Source organism: Triticum aestivum, chromosome 3D, assembly GCF_018294505.1.
Source record: "Triticum aestivum cultivar Chinese Spring chromosome 3D, IWGSC CS RefSeq v2.1, whole genome shotgun sequence".
Taxonomy (NCBI): Eukaryota; Viridiplantae; Streptophyta; class Magnoliopsida; order Poales; family Poaceae; genus Triticum; species Triticum aestivum.
The window spans coordinates 519,959,828-519,965,827 of record NC_057802.1 but is presented as its reverse complement, the minus strand read 5'-3'; the positions used below and the strand labels follow the sequence as shown (position 1 = coordinate 519,965,827).

The window sequence follows — 6,000 nt, the reverse complement described above, 5'->3', positions numbered from 1 at the left end:
AAAAAGAGAGAAAATGTGAGATCTTCTGGAAAACAAAATTAGGAAATGTTTAGACGAAGATGCGACCCAGCCGCCATGCTGCCTGCAGCCTTGCCTAGCCATGCCCTCGCCAGATCACCTCCGGCGACCGGCCTGGCCGCCCGCCATGCACGCCGGCCAGCCGGCCGGCTTGCGACTAATTCTTTTAGTCCTTTCAACTTTAAAGATCGCTGCCTCTGCAGGGATCTCCGTGCTATTGATGCAACACCAATGAGATAAGTATTAGGGTTCTTCATCAGTTCCTCTTTCTTATTTTCTGTTATAATTTCTAAATTCTTGTTCCTTTCCTATTTCTTTGTTAAGAACAAAGTGAGCGAACATTTTGTCAGCCATAGCCTTATTTGCTTGATAGACAAGAAATCTTAATGAGTGATAGTTCTTTCAGGGATAATGATGTGATAGTTAAAACATGAAAGATCGTTGTCGGAGGAAAGAAAAAGGTAATGTGGTAAAACATTTTCTTATTTGTCAATGTTTTTATGTTGCATTCTGTCTTAATTTTAGCTTCGTTTTTGTATAACTTTTGGGCTAGAAAATTATCCAGGAAGATAGGTGATTTCTTTTGCAATTTAGGAACACAAATATCAATATATCTCAGGTCATTTTGTCTAAAGTGATTAGTTTACCTTGACTTTTGCTATGAAATGGACTTTGTTTTTTGTGATGGAATTATCTTAATAAAACATATTATTTTTCGGTGTTGCTTCTTATTCACTATATACAATATGGTTGTGTGTGGTCAATCTTTGTAAATGTTCTGGCTATAAGCTTCTATACATCTTTGCCCCCTCTCAATTTTAATCCTGGCTCCGCCCCTGTGTTTAGTTATCCATTTTGCTGACCATAGGCCACTGCCCAACAAGCAATAGAGTCCAACAATGCTCGCTAGTCAGATCTGGCCATGCACGTCGGTGCCAACCAAAAGCCTCAGAGGGGAGCATGGGAATCACTGTGCGGAACGGTGAGGCCAAGTGCAAGGAGGTCAGGAGGAAAGCGGCCGCACCAGAGGACAAAGGAGCGTGAAAGAGAGAGCGAGACAAGTCACGGCTCTGGTGAATCGGATTTGTGTTAAAGAAAGTGGAAAAATTAAGAGGCAGGTGCAGAACTCCGGCTACAAATTGGCCCCTCGGTCGTACTGCGTGCATCAGATCAATCACTCCATCGATCACTACACTACGGCCTGGCCAGGGGCACGGCCAAGGGCGGCGCGCCGGCCGCACGCGTGGCCTCGTACAAGGTGTGCACCACGGACGCGTCCCCGGGCTCGGCGCTGCTCAAGGCCATCGACGACGCCGTGAGCGACGGAGTGGACGTGATCTCCATCTCCATCGGCATGGGTGCTGCCTTCGCGGCGCCCAACCTCCTCTCCGCCCCCGTCGCGCTCGGCGCCTTCCACGCGCACCAGAGGGGCGTCCTCGTCGTCTGCTCCTCCGGCAACGACGGGCCCGACCCCTACACACGTCGCCAACTCCGCGCCGTGGATCCTCGCCGTCGCCGCCTCCACCATCGGCCGCGCCTTCCAGTCCAGCATCGCCCTCGGCAACGGGAAAGTCGTCAAGGTACGCGCTGCGATTGCGATAGCCGTCGCCGTGGTTCACTGCTTCTTATTCCTCAACCTCAACGCAACGCGCCATGCCATGCCTATCAGGGAGTCGGCATAAACTTCTCAAACCAGAGCCTCGGCGGCGAGCGCTACCCGATGGTGTTTGGGGCCCAAGCGGCAGCCCGGAACACGACGGTGGCCGAGGCAAGGTACGTACAACAAGACCATTATGAAGACGCCGAGTTACAATGTTGATCGCTGATCGGTCTGTGTGCGGCTGTATTGCATCTGCATTGCAGCAACTGCAGTCCGGGATCGCTGCGCGCGCGCAAGGTGGTCGGGAAGATCTTGGTGTGCGTCGACACGGACTCTATGGTGTCGCGGCAGATAAAGAAGCTCGTCGCGGAGGACGCCGGGGGAGGGGGCTGGTCTTGATCGACGCCACGGGCATGGACGTGCCGTCCGACACCGGCAGCTTCCCCTTGTCCATGGTGGGCTCCGACTTGGGCGCGCATGTACTCCACTACATTAACTCTACCAAGTGAGTCACGAAATAAAGAGATAAATACACCATTGGTACTTGAACTTGTCATGGATGTTCAGTTCAGTGCCTGAACTTGAAAAATACGCCCAACTAGTTCTAAAACTTGGCACCAATGTGTAAATACGGTGCTAATCTCATTAAAGTGCTATGATGTGGCACCGTATGTGGCTGACGTAGCATGAGGCACACTTATAAATAAGAAACATGATTACTATAAACACTATATGTTTCTATGACTAATGGGTCCTGCCAGTCAGAGAAACTAAAATAAAAAATAGCACCAAACAGGATTCAAACCCGAAACCACGAGCTATCAAGCAGCCAGTGCTGGCCACTAAGCCAACTAGCAATTCTTGTCAAATAGGGCACCTGAAGTTTGATTTAGTGCTGTCAAGCAGCCTAGGCTTGTCACCATGTCTACCAGCAACATGTTAATTTTTCTTTAAAAAATGTAGAAAGTCTAAAAATTATGATGACAATAATACAAATAAAGTTCAACTGTTCATGCTATAAATACTCTACATAAAACTAAAATAACTAACTTTTAAGAAATGTTCATTTAACATTAAAAATGTTCACATACAACGTAAATATAAGCCATGCCTGTATAAAAATGTTTTATTCAATATATTATTTATTTATTTAGCTTTTTTTAATATAATCCGTGATGGTATATTTTAAATGTTTGTATTACGTAAACATTTTTAAATAGTATTTTCTAAATAATACATAACTATTTCAAAAAAACTAAAGGAATATTTTTAGTAATATATTTTATTGCATGCCTTTCTATACTTATTTTTATGCACACGAATATTTGTGTACCATGATCTTATTATTTATGTACTACAAATATTTGTAACTGACAGCATGGCCTTGTTTATAGATTTTTGTAAAATAATATGTGCACACGAATATTTGTTTATCACGAAGTAAAAAAGTAAAATTAATTACACACGAATATTTGAATCTAACATTTATTATTAGTTCCCTCAAAAAACATTTATTATTAGGATTATTATTTACATACTTTTTCTTTTGACAAAAAGAAATAACATGTGCTACCACATCCGTTTTATATTACTCTACATTAAGCTTCGGGGGTTAGCTACATTGGCGTGCTGGCCAATAGATGCTGACTGTTAGCTCTAGCTCACCGGATGGATTCCTGTATAGCACCATTTTTCATTTTAATTTCCCTGACAGACGGGACCCACTAGTCATAGAGAAATATAGTATATCCAAATAATTCTGTTTCATATTTATAAGTGGTCCTCATGCCAGGTCAGCATACTTTACATATATGAATAGGATTAGCATCGTATTTGCACGTTCGTGCCAAGTTTTAGAACCAATTCAGCGTATTTTTCAAGTTCAGACATTAAAGTGAACATTCATGACAAGTTCAAGTACCACTGGTGTATTTACCTCCGAAATAAATAGTACTGTACTCCAAAATGCTGGATGGAACAAGTGAAGTGAACGACGATCGAACGATCCGTGTTTTTCTGGTTCAGGAATCCGACGGCCGTGATCCTCCCTACCGAGGACGTCAAGTTTTTCAAGCCTGCGCCCATGGTGGCGTCCTTCTCGGCGCGCGCGCGGCCCTGCTCGTCTCACCGAATCCATCCTCAAGCCCGACCTGATGGCTCCTGGAGTCAGCATCCTCGCCGCTGCGATGCCGCCCCGGCAAGAGGCGGACGTCCCCGCCGGCAAGAAGCCCTCGCCGTTTCCATCAAGTCCGGCACTTCCATGGCATGCCCGCACGTCGCTGGCGCGGGCGCTTTCCTCAAGTCGGCCCACCTGGACTGGTCACCGTCCATGATCAGATCAGCTCTCATGACCACAGGTAGTATATATATATGCTACGTCCACCGACAAAACAAAGCAGATCGCCCAGGTTAATTTGCATTTCTAACCAAAACGAACGATCGTGGCCGCAATGCAGCGACGACGGGAAACAACCTCGGGCAGCCGGTGACGAACAGCAACGGCGCGGCGGCGACCGGACACGACATGGGCGCCGGCGAGATCAGCCCGCTTCGGGCGCTCAGCCCGGGCCTGGTGTTCGACACCACGACAAGCGACTACCTCACCTTCCTCTGCTACCACGGCTACAAGGACAAGCTCGTCCGCAAGGTCTCCGGCGACGCCAGATTCTCCTGCCCCCGCGCGCGGCGCGCGTCCTCGGAGGACCTCATCGCGGCGAACGTCAACTACCCGTCCATCTCCGTGCCGCGGCTCGCGGCAGGGAAGCCTGTCGCCGTGTCGCGCACCGCCACGAACGTGGGGCCGTCCAAGTCCAACGTGACGTACGTGGCGTCCGTCGAGGCGCCGCCGGGCCTGTCCGTGAAGGTGTCACCCCAGCAGCTGCTGTTCTCGAGGCGGTGCACGACGGCGGCGTACGAGGTGCGCTTCGCCGGCGCCGGGGCCAGCAAGGGGTACGCGTACGGCGCCATCACCTGGTCGGATGGCGCGCACTCGGCCCGGACGCCTTTCGCGGTTAATGTTGTGTGATTGTCATATGTTTCAGTTTGGTTTCTCACCGCTCCAGCACTCCCTCTTTTTTTCATTCACTCTGCATATTAGTTTTGTTTAATCTTAAGACTTTAACTATCAATATTTGGTTATGAAGTTCTACGCCTTTAGCAGCGCAAAGAAGTTATCAAGGTAATTATTGTAAAAGCTATGTAAGTAAGTTACTAATATAGCAAAACTTGGCAAAAGAGAACAACTTGCCTGGGTGGTGTAGTTGGTTATCACGTTAGTCTCACACACTAAAGGTCCCCAGTTAGAACCTGGGCTTAGACAAATTTATTTTTTGACATTTTTATCAGTCGTCACGTTTTAGAACTTTGAACCCCTCAAAGATGATCCACTTTAATTTGGATCAACATTAATCCACTTAATCACAGTTACGGCTTTATGCATGCTTCATGTAAAAAAGAAGTCAGCAGACTAAACACGATGGAAATAGTCTGTCATGACCTGTGTTAACTCGAGGGCACTTACAAGCAAAGACTACACATTTGCCGCCAGTAGTTTCGTTATTTGATCCTCCTGAATGCTCCTTGCATAAGGTGTAAATGCTGTTAAACTTTTTCATTAGTGCGTGCAAAATTATGTTAATGGGATATGTAAGAATAGACTTGCTCAAATTATTCATGTTATACTCCTTTGATCCTTTCGTCTAATGCCTATGTTCTTGTAGAAAATCAATAGTCAGACGAAAGTGTTCTTCTGCTCCCGAGCTCAAATGAGCTTGATAAATAGTAAAATCAAAAAAGTAATTCAAGCACCTTATAATTTGAGACAGAGGTAGTAGTATTTTGTTTTCCACAGAACAGACCTGCATATGCAGTAATGGTAAGACCAATTGAGCATTATAAGTGCAGATTGATAGACGGAATAATTAAATACGGAACCTAGCTACATGGAGCTCGGTTTTTAAAATATCCAAAAACTTTATTTTCATAACTCTACAAATTCTAAAATAATATGCGAGTACATATATATGTCTACTATGTATGCACTAAATTTCATCGAATATCTTTTAGTTTGCAGCCTACACAAAAAAGACAAATAGGGAGAGCAAAATCGAGTGTTTTCTTCCAACCAACGTATACTTTCCCCTCTTCGTTCTCTTCCTCCCGCAGCTCTCCGTCCACAAGTTCCTCTTGCACTCTTGCTTCTTCACCACGAATCCGGTTCTTGAGCACGAGAGCCATGTCTCTTGCATTGCTCCTGTTCGCCCTGACTTGTCTTCTTGGTTCATCAGGTCAGCAACATTCTTCTCTCTAGCTGTTTTTTTGAAGCCTGCCATAAACCTAGCAACCAAATGTCCTCACTTCATTTTCCTACATCTGTAAGACTA

At 46.0% G+C, this 6,000-nt stretch overlaps 1 non-coding gene and 1 pseudogene across 1 annotated transcript; both read left to right on the top strand.

Annotated features, from left to right (window-relative positions):
• The first annotated feature begins 940 nt into the window (after positions 1 to 940).
• LOC123076434 (CO(2)-response secreted protease-like) lies at positions 941 to 4,643 on the top strand (annotated as a pseudogene).
• Positions 4,644 to 4,863: 220 nt separating this feature from the next.
• Positions 4,864 to 4,937, top strand: TRNAV-CAC (transfer RNA valine (anticodon CAC)). The gene has a single exon. It is a non-coding gene; the product is annotated as a tRNA-Val (tRNA).
• Positions 4,938 to 6,000: the final 1,063 nt, after the last annotated feature.